At 44.0% G+C, this 11,141-nt stretch overlaps 1 protein-coding gene across 2 annotated transcripts in view; it reads left to right on the plus strand.

Moving 5' to 3' along the window:
- The window catches only part of LOC119433260 (ankyrin repeat domain-containing protein 13C-like), a 51,399-nt gene extending 45,412 nt beyond the window's left edge, over window positions 1-5,987 (plus strand). The window contains exon 14 of one of the 2 annotated variants that reach the window (XM_037700407.2): window positions 2,187-5,987. The gene's annotated coding sequence lies outside the window, so the exon portion shown is untranslated. Of the gene's footprint in view, window positions 1-1,314 lie in introns of both variants that reach the window. The other variant, XM_049659070.1, reaches the window with a different exon arrangement.
- The last annotated feature ends 5,154 nt before the right edge of the window (window positions 5,988-11,141 follow it).

The raw sequence follows: 11,141 nt of genomic DNA on the forward strand, positions 1-11,141 counted from the left end.
GAAATGAATTGATTGATAAAAATTACGGATTCTGGCTTCATGTTTGAATGATCTCTCTTCTGCATTTTCTTTACAGTCTTATCACTTGTCTTGTTTCTATCTATATATTTATTTTATTTCTTGCATTTCGAGCTAACTTTGCAAGCAGTATTGAGAGAGGCAACCAAAATATTGATGACAGCTATACCATTATCGAGGTTTGGGCCTTTCACGAACCACTTTGTTAATAAGACAGTGTCAAGGTACTAGCGTGCACAATAATCCGTTTACAAGTTATTGTGCATGCTATAATTGGCACCTATTTTAGGGGGCTACGGTTGCATGTGTGTCTACCTGTGTAAGATGATTCCAGAATATTTGTAGGTTCTGGTTGGAGACCTTGAAGACCATTGCATATTGCTGTCGTGTTCCAAAAAAAAAAAAAATACCGTTGATGGATGTGATACTGCATTCGTCATGCGCGGTAATCTGTTGCCTCAAACGGATGGTCTTTACCTGCCTGTGAAATGTGTTAAGTGTGTTGGCCCGTTTGAACAGGTGTCTAGAATTCTTTGCTGCAGAGTTTTGTTTTCGAAGTCCAGGAAACACTGGCATTACGGGTATGCTTGCAGTCCGGTGTGCGCTTGCACTGCTGCTTTCAAATTGGCTTTTCTACCAGTCACCTCTGGTTCTTGGCATCTAATAGCTGCTGCCTCGCTTGACAAGTGTTATGATTCATGTTTTGTTAATTCTGACAATTGTGGTGCAACTTAAGAAACACAACGAGCAATGTGGTTCTAGAGCACAGCTTGGCCTTCTTGTAGTCATTTAGCTTGATGACTCATTAGCCTTAAAGGGGCACTGACGTTACATGTTCGAGTTGTCATTTTTTGTGTGCATGTCAGTTGAAAGTAAAAACTCCCTGAACTTGATCAGATGCCTTTTGCCCTTGCTCTCACACACGCAGAGAACCCACTGCCTTTACTTTCATTCGCAATACAGGTACTGTAGCCTAAATGGTTGACTTGTTATAATTACGATATGGAAAATTCAGGATTCTAGGTGATTAAAAGAAATCTTGAACCGTTGGCTGGCTTGCTATGTTCTCAATGCATTTGGCACTTGCTATACTGAACTTTCAGTCCATTTTTTATAGCCAGTAGCATTTCAACGTTCAGTACTCTGGATAATGCATTACTTAGTTTTTTTTTAGTTATAGTAGGCTGAAATGTTCGCTAGGCTTGAGGCAGTTGAAATATGAAAGAGTGCACTGCGAAAAAAAGGCAGCAGAATGGGGAGAGAGGGGATTTATTTTAGGGAGCGGAGGGAGCAGAGGCTTTAATTAAGGTGTTATGCCAACTAAACAAGGAGCTTTGTCAACTTAAGGCATTACTCTGGAATGCAGTGCAGTGCTTTGGGCTTTACTGGTGGCTTTATACCTAAATTTATCCCTCGTTAATTTTATCTTAAACTTAGTGTGATGCTGCCTGCAAAATTTGCAGGGCTAGTTATGTTTTCTTTTTCTTGTTATTGTGTTTTCTCTTTGTTTATTTTTATTTCCGGATTTCAATTTTTCTTCGATAATATTTGCAGCTCAGAAAAGTTCAATTGTGATGCAATTACAAAATCCATTTGTCTTAGCTCAGGCCTTGAATCTATGTGCTGCATGTACACCTCCTTTTTAACATTTATTACGTTAGCGTGCATTTGTGGGGCATGACTTGTGAATTGTGAAAACAGATATTTCTTGTGCTGTGCTAAACACACATCTTCTCCATAATTCGTAGATGGTGTAAACACAACAAAGCATCACTGTTATCTAGAATGCAGTAGAAGGTCAGTGCACAGGGTAAATTCCACTGGATTTTAATGATTGCTTGCAATAAGGAATGCACCAGCACAAAGTTCAGTGGAACTTGGTTTTGCTGAAATTGAAGAAGTTTATGAAAAAATTCTTAAATGTTAATGTGCTGTGGATAGGAGTGACTTACTATTGGAGAGAAGTTGTGCGCGAGAAGGCATTAACTGTATGTTGTCGTGGCCTGTCTTTTACTGTGTAGACTTGCACTGTAACCATTTCGGCAAGCACGCAACTCTTACGGGGGCGTACAGGATTTCATTAGCTTTGACCCTTTAACTGGCGAGATAAAAGTGAGTGTATGCATAATTTTTTTTTCATTGGTTTCTTTTTGATTTATTTGTCACAGGTGAAAATGAAACAAGTTTGAAAACACTTGAAAGCCAACTAAGGAGTGAGAGAACGTTAATTTTTGGTTGATTTTCCGGTTCAAAAAGGCGAGAGCTGGACAGTTGGCCTCAAAAGTTTCTGGGACAGGAGTTTCAGGACAAATGTAAATTTCACCTCCGTTAAGGCACGAATCTTGTAATTCAATGGATAAATGTGTAGGTAGCAGCTGCTGCAGTATAGGTAGTTGTTGCTGTGCATAGCTAGTACTACACATTGAAGCTTTTGAAATCAAGGCTATGTGCCCAAGCATCATGGGAGTGTACCTTTTATTCAAATATTATCTCCTGTAAACTTTTGTGGTCGACTGTACATCAAAAAAAATTGCTCTCATTTTCTGTTTGCTAAAGGACATATTTACTGTGACAGAGACGAATGCGCAGTAAGGAACTGCCCATGTCACTGTTTATGTTGCTAACACTGTGTGTTTGTTGGCATTGGAAGTTAACGGGGCACAGCATCTCTGAAAAAGATTGATAACCATGCAGCCTTGGGTATGGTGGTGTGGAACTGAGCGGTTACAGTTCACCGTAGCACTTGTGACCGACCCAGTGTTCGGCTCATTAGAGGCTGCAAGCCCGAAATTGAGCTGAAATCGAGTCTTTTTCACGGATACCGTGCCCCATAAACTTTCGATTCTAGCTGTATGCGTACTTAGAAAAGCAAAATTTGCATGTCTTCTTGCGTGAACATTTGCTTCTGTAAAGCTAGAACACAGCTAACCTAGCACGACGAAGGCCACATACCACAATCATTGTACGCCTTGTGTAATGGCTCGACTTCGGCAATGGCTTCAGTGCAAGCTACATGACCAAGGGAAACTAAATGCAGAGGCACTGCTTTAAAGATTTTGGGAATTTGTGTTTGGTCAGCATTTTTTTACTGTCTACAATATGGCTAAAATGCCCAAGAAAGCATAGTTTTCATGTGTATTTGTGGGAATAGTGACCACAAGCATAGGCATGTGCGTTTATGGGAATAGTTAGACCATATGCATTGCTGCAACATTCACATCAAGAGGAAATAATTGTCAGGAGTATGGAATGGCTTGCAAGAAACTGCCTTGCTCACTGTTGCACATGTGTGTGTGCCTAATGAAAATGGTGGTTTCTTTCAAAATTGTTCATGTTTCATCGCTACACTTTGTGTTGCGCGCATTTGGTTAGTGTGCTGTTGAATTCCAGCAGCTCACATGTTGTTACGGTGCCGGCGTGTACCACAAGTTTTCTCATCGTCATTTTCACCTGGTTGTGCAACTTGTGTATGGTTGGTGCGTGAAATCTGGCAGCAGAGCTTACGCTGTCGGCTCTCACTGTGTCTCAGCGGAAACTGCACAAGCTCACATTCGAAACATCCTTTTCTTTTGTACCCATCTGTCGTGCAACTGCTACTGTTGCAATCCTAGCCAGCTTGCTCTGTGTCCACATTACACGGGCACAAAGAATAAAATTAACGGGACACTCAGGGGACACATTGGAGAGTTTCAATGCGCTGCTGTTGCTCTATGGAGAGTTTTAGTGCACTGCTGTCGCTCTAGTACTGCTGCTATCACATTAGCCACCTGCACTAGCATAGCACATACTAGCTCAGCCATGCCAGGGGTATGCATAATGTGGCATAACTCTTGCATGCAAAGATGGCAGGTGGCCAAAGTTGTAGTTGTAATGATAGCAGCTAGCTAAAACTTCTCTTGTGTCAGTTTAAGCTGGTAAATTATTCTTTGAAATGGTTATTTGCATTTCTATGGTGGAAAGCGGTTTATTCTTTAGCAGACAGAATGATAACCAAGCTTCCCTTTATCAAACTTGTGAGATGAGTCACCGAGCCCACATCATCAAATGGGCATCATGGATTTCATGGAATTTTTGTGTACTATGTGGGCCATGGGCCAATTTTACACAGGGGAAGTTCTTACACTTGCAAAGTTATTTATATAGAATACAATCTAATCATCCTTTGTTGATAAAAAATAAACTAATGCTGAGTAGGCCCTGTCAGGATGTGTGAACTTCAAGGTGGTGCCAGCACCCGTCTTTCTTGCACATTTCTTGTTTTTGTTTTTTTAACTACAAGCTTTCACTCTTGTGTTCGATCCATAAAGCTCAACTTGGTTACCCTGTTCAGTGTCCCTTTAACAACTGTTGTGCCGTTGCACTTCTGCTGCATATTGCGTATATGTTGTTTCGGTGGGTGGCATTGCATCGTCTGCTTCGATGCATCGTATAGATTGCTTAGCCCACTCGCGATTTTCTCCCTCTTTACATGCACCTGTATAGCCAAACGGTTTTTGTTCCCGAGTTCGGCAAAGAGCCTTCAAGCAGCAGTGTGAGCAGTGTATGTTGGTACGACTTCACCAGTCATTTCGGTTTTAATGTGTGTATGCATGCGTGTTGTTTGTACATGTGTGAACCATTATTGTACAAAGGTGTAATATATTCCAGAGACCATATGCAAATACCTTCCGCCAAGCATCAAAGAATGAATTGAAGCCTATAGAGTCAGAGCAGAACGTTATTTTATGCCTATAATAGCGAAAGGAAAACTATACTCAAGTGAACATTTCAAAGTCGAAACCCCCCCGCCCCCCCTCTAGTGCTGTGTAAGGTGGTGGCGTGTTGTTCCGTGCGTGCGTGTTTCCCAGTTTCTGCTTGGTGGGGCATGGAGACATGGTTGTTAGGTATGTGTGGTTGTCAAGGTGGTTTGCAGTATACCACATAATGGTGTGGGGTGCATTTATATCTGAAGTGCGTGAATATCAAATCTCCACTGTTTCATGTGTCGCCAGTTCATAGTTTTTCTTGCAGACCAATTTGTGTTCTCAGTCGGTGTGGCATGAGAATTGCCACGCTCTGTGACACCAAAAAATGAATGAGCACTCCGTCTATATCTGAAGTGTGAGCTTCTCATCTGTGCTTTTTCAAAGCCTCCGGTTTGCAGTTGTTCTGAATCGGTATAATTCATTTTAAAAGGATTGACAATATTGTCACGCCATGTGACGCACTGAAGAAATCAATGTTCACTTTGTTGGCCTAACAAACTGCACTGATTAGCTCATGAGGATGCTTGAACGGTGTTCTTGCGTAAAAGTGATCATTAAAGCCTTTAGGTACTGGCCTCGTATAATAAATAAATTAATAAAAGGAAAAAAGGAAATGATAGAGGTAGTAGCACTGGGTAGATCATTTCCTGGCAGTGCAACCTCAAGGCTGTGCTTTTGGTACAGTTTGGTTTAACCTTGCTCATCCCCTGTCAAAGCAGGAACTGGAAACACGCTGCCTCCAAATACAGATTTAAACAGTGCAGGATAATATATAGCGTAACTATTTTGACTATTTTTTGATGACGTGAACTTAGATGTTTATTTTAGTATTATCCACATTTAGACAAACCATAATAGCCCCTTCCTGTAAAGCGTTTTTTTTTTTACTGATGTGGAAGCTGTTTTTCTGTTGCAATAAATTCATGAGAGCTTTAAATTTATAGGCTCACCATCCCTTCACAGCAAGAAAAAGAAAAAAAAAAACATTGCATCATCACATTGGTTGTTTCGTGCAAACTGTATTTCATCTGTTTTGCCTGTTTGAATTGTGATGTAAGGGGCTGTTTGTGGAATACTGTGCTTGTTTGTAGCAAGCAGAATGAGAGAGAAAAGGAGGAGTTGATTTTGTTAAGTGTGTATAATTAAGTATTGGTCAAAAAAATAAGAAAGATGTTTGGTCAATGCAATAAATATGTAATAATAAAAAAAATGCTCTGTCGTTTATTATAGAGCTGCCTGTGCTGTACTGAGTATTGACTGCGTTGTAAGAACTAACCCACGAGAAGCTAATTGTGGTGTTGGTGGACTTGTGTAAGAAGGGATTGAAAATTTCCTTCGGTTCGAAACGTTTAGCAGATGTTTTTGCATTGTGAAAAGATGGCACTTAAAAGCAGGATAAGGCTTATAACAGATACATCCTTTGGGCATGCATCCGTTTCCTTGCTTAGTCCTTTTTGAGCAATGTTGCACAGCTTTCTGTTCTTCTGAACAAATTTTGCTCACTTTTTGTTTGCAGTTACGTCCTGAATTAGAATGGTTTTATCTTTTCTTTTATTGTATGTACGTATTACTTTTGCCAGAAAGACTAACTGGAATAGCCGAATGGGTAGTACCATTTTGTGACGCTGTGCGATTAACCATTATATGCCAGAAACATCCTTGCAAAGCACAAGTAAGAAAATAATCTTCCTGGCAACATTTTGGCCCCAGTAAGATTAGTCCTGCACATCTGAAGATGCCTACCATTATCAGTTCTGCTGCTAGTGTTTACCCCTATTCCTGAACAAAGGAATAGGGGTAAACAGTTCTGCTGCTAGTGTTTACCTTGTTCCTGAACAAAGTAAAGGAGGCATTGTCCTGAAGCAGGTGAATTCAGAACATAAAAGTTGCTGAAAAAGTAACTTCAATCTAAATGTGCTGCTTGTCAGTACTTGTTATGCCAAGTTTGTTGGTGCTTCATTGCTGCTTCTAAAGATAAAACATTTGAAAAATGCTTACGTATTTCTACAAAGTCGTGTGTTCAGGGCAAAATTCCTTCTCAATTTCGTGTCCATGGAGCTCCTGCTTTGCCCAGGGGGCGCGGCGAAAATGGTGCTAAAGAGCGCCCTCTGTCCTGAACTTTGTAGTACCAAGCTCTGTCGTCTGCTTCGAAAAGCACGTTTACAATATGGACCCGCCACTTTCGGTTGTGTTGTACCACGGCCTGCAGCGAATATCGGGCGCCGAAGATTTTTTCAGGGGTGGCACGCTGCGTAAAGGCAAGAAATTATGCAACGCCGAATACGTGTACGCCGTTCAAGAAATAAGCGGCTGAAGTTTTAGCGCGGTGTCAATGGCAAGTGAAGTGAGTCGGGGTACGAAGTTGAACTTCAGGTAAGGTTTGCACGCTTCTAGATTCAGGCGCAGAAACGCGAGGAAATGCTTGCTTAAATGAATTCACAGCAGTGATAAGCAGACATTATGTGTACGGAACCGCTCGAGCGCATGACGGTACGCGCCGCGACGGCAGCGACGTCTTTCAGCATGCCGCGGAATTTCGGCGGGCCTCCTGCTGACTGCTAGCCGCTAGACAAGTAGTTATGCCTGCGCTGTAGTAGCGGCCATCTGTCCCTTTAGGAATTGATAACTGATGCAGTGCATATGAGCTCGCAGTAACGTACGTGCGAATCGCGCGCTGCATGATGTAGCTCTTAATGACAGCGCTCGAACATCGATGTACTGTAATTAAACGTGTTGGCTTGAGGTCAAGGATGAGCACATTTAACTCGAACCTGTGCTGCTCGTAGTGGGGTAGTGAAGTTATCCAGGGGCCTTATTCTGAAACGTTCGCCTAGGCGAAATCAGCGTGCGCGCTAATTGGCTGGTTGAGCAAAATTGAATGACGTCGGGCTCAACCACCCAATCAGCTCATCCAATTTTGCTAAAACAGCCAATCGGCGCACGCCTGAAAGCGAAAAAAGAAATTTCGCCTAGGCGAACGTTTCAGAATACGGCCCCAGCGCGCCCGACGCTCCGCTGCGTGAGGCCTTGCTCGGGATCGCGTCGTCGTATGCGCTTGCACGGCGTAGCAACAACGCGGCGCCCCGGTTGCCGCCTATTTACAATTGCTAGTAGGTACAGCGTTTGACCGCTGGCGTCACGCTGCGCCGCTCGCGCGTACCATGTTTCTAGCCGCCGCCGTTGCAACGGAGGAGGCGTTGACGGAGAAAACGCTGGGCTGGTGGTGACTAGCCTGCTGTTGGGATCGGTGGTATTATAAACGCATCACTGTTTTGATGATCCAAATATAATCTCACTATCAGGGAGGGAGCAGTCTACCTGACTGGAGCAGTATTTTTTTTTTATTTGGGGTGTTGCTACGCTGCGCTCCGCAACACCCCAACGACCGCCGCTTCGCGTCGGCGCCCGGTACCACGGCTGCCGCCGTGGCACCGGAGATCAAACGACCACGCTGGCAAAAAAAAAAAAAAAAAAGAAAAGCGTGATATTAAGAAAAAAAATTGTAGCGCAAGCGGGATTTGAACCAGCGTACGCATGATCCCAAAGCGAGCGCCGTAGTCTCTCAGCCATACAGCCACGCTTCCAAAGGTTGCATTCATGCAAACCATATGATTGCGTTCGAGCGCCCTCGGCGACAGAAACCACCAAGAAACGCGGTACGCGCGAGCGGCGCAGCGTGGCGCCAGTGGTCAAACGCTGTACCTACTAGCAGTTGTAGTGTTGCGCCCCGGTTACCGACTCTGATGGTTAGCACCACGACCTCCTCTATAAACTATATATAGGTCGTGGTTAGCACGCACCGGCGCCCCACTGTTGCAATCTCGGAGGACATGTGAAAGAAAGAGGTAGTTTACGCGTTTGCCGCTAGATGGGGCAGCGTGTCCAGAGGAAAGCGTGACACGTTCGCAAAGGTAACGTTTCCGCCACCAAACGATCGCCGCTGGTCTAGTAACGTTGATCTGGAGTTTATTCAGAAGTCGCCAGGTTGTGACGTAGTATTACGAGCCTGTAGAAGCACTCTCAAGGCTGGATACGCCCTTCAGGCCGACCTCTCCTCCTTTCTCTTAATTAAAATCTACTCATCCTCCGTTTTAAATGAACCCGTTTTGAGAGCTTAACTTCGCTCTTCTCCCTTCACTTTCTTTTCTTCTTCCGTTGCTATTTCTTCCAAGTTGTCGAAACTCTCGGTTTGCACAAAAATCAAATGGGGATGGATGGCGCCGTGCTGACTTGCAAACAGCGTTGCATAATAGTGCAAGTGACGCGTGCTCTAATTATGCTGTAATGAAATCCTTGCATGCATTTGCGTGGAGTGAATTTTCAGCTTGATACCAGTTTGATATATGCATTGCCTAAGTGCAACGAAATACATTGGCGCTCCAAAAACGCTTGTGCTTCAATGCATAAGACAACGTTAATTTTATGTATTAATTAATTTTAATTTAATTATGGGTTTTGCGTGCCAAAACCACAATTTGATTATGAGGCACGCCGTAGTGGGGGACTCCGGAATAATTTGTACCACCTGGGATTCTTTAACGTGCACTTAAAACGAAGTACACAGGGTGTTTTCGCATTTCGCCCCCCATCGAAATGCGGCCGCCGTGGCCGGGATTCGATCCCGCGACCTCGTGCTTATTAGCAGCAATAACGTATAACCACTAAGCAACCACTAAAAAAATTAGAAAAAAAAAAAGGAAGTTGAGCGAGAGAACAGTGCATTTTTATTCCAAGTTTGATGTTTGATAGATATGAAATCCAGTGACATGGAAACTCACCGGCTACAATTTTTTAAATTTTCAACATGCGCCGTAGTGCAATACTGAATTAGTGGAAATTTGTTAGTCATATATGCATTACGACATTTTGTGCGAGTGATGTCCGCCTCTTCGTGCAATGTAGTTCCATAATTATAATTGTTTTGTCGCAAAAAAAAAAAATGTAAAGAAATGCTTTCATGTTTTCGAAAATCATGGTAATGGGAGCCTCTACAACGCTACATTTGCTGTGGTCATTGTGCGCGGCTGAACTTCGAGTAGTACTTCGGTGTTCGCGCACTTAATAGAAACAACTTTTCCCCCCATTTTATTTACTTTTTTCCCCATTCCCTTAGTTCTGAACGTATTCCTCCCGTCCTCTCATTTTCATGCTTTCTTTTTCAATCTCTTTTTACTACATTCCTCGGCTTGCGCGTTTTTTTTTTTTTTTTTTGTACATGTGATACAGCAATTTCTTGTTTGCACCGGTTCGTTCAGCTTAATTGTCTGAAGCCTGTTGCGTCTCATATGTTCACACGCAACAGAAAAAAGCGGGGGAGGGCGTGAAGGTGTGCACAAGAATCTCGGAAGCAGCCGTCTGTCGTTCGCCAAGTGCGTGCCTCAATGCTAGGTGCCACAATGCTAGGAATGCTAGAATTACTGCATAGGCTCCCTTTAGGGAGCCTATATACACTATAGTCTCCCTGAAGGAAGCCTATACAGTAACTCTAAGGAATGCTAAAGCCCCTTAAACTTCGTAAAGTAGCGACACTCTCCTCCTCCGCCTTCACTCCTCCTTGTTTCTCCTCTCTTTTGCGCTCTTTCCTCGACCGTGGCGCCGCCTACACCGCTTGAGCGTAATATTGACACGTGCACTTGTTTATCTTTCACCGTTGACTGCTTTTCACCGGCTAACACATGTTAAACGTTATCGCTCGGCGCAAGGCGCGCCTGCATGTATCGAAGTTTCTCGAACGTTATCGATGCTTCTGTCCGTTGTCTGTTGTCACCGACGCTTATGTAATCTGATTGTTTGAGCGTCGCGAATTGTGTAGTACTTTCTGGAAGACACGCGGGCACCAGGGATTACTGTGGGACCTTCGGTGACTCATGTATAGAAGCCGACGCGTTTCGCCGCTGATCAGATTTAGACGATCGCCGACTGTGTTCGCCGGTATTGTTGTACTCCTCGCCAGTCGGTAGACGCTTCTCGGGCGAAAATGGCGATGGAGCGCGATCGTAAACAAACGCAGCCAGCGCCCGGCGGCGCGACGGCCCACGCATAGCCTCCTTGATAAACTCTGTGCCTGTCAAGACGCCGAGAGAACAATAGGGAGGCGCCGTCGGCAGAGTTGCAAACTGCCGCCGCTCATTTCGCTGAGGGCGCCACCGACGTAGAGTGCCACCGCGCCTCCCGTCTGCGCGGCGGGCGCGACGCCGACTGTTTTAATTGCTGCGATGGTGGAACAACGATCCACTGGGTGACCAGAGCCTTGTTTATAACGCTGTAGAGCACCATGGTAGTGTCTCGAATACAGTCTGTGAAAGTGCGAGCGCACTTGCAGCAACTGCAGCGTCAAAGTGGATTGCGCGTCGCACGTAGCAAAAAAGAAAAAAAAGA

Source organism: Dermacentor silvarum, chromosome 11, assembly GCF_013339745.2.
Source record: "Dermacentor silvarum isolate Dsil-2018 chromosome 11, BIME_Dsil_1.4, whole genome shotgun sequence".
Taxonomy (NCBI): Eukaryota; Metazoa; Arthropoda; class Arachnida; order Ixodida; family Ixodidae; genus Dermacentor; species Dermacentor silvarum.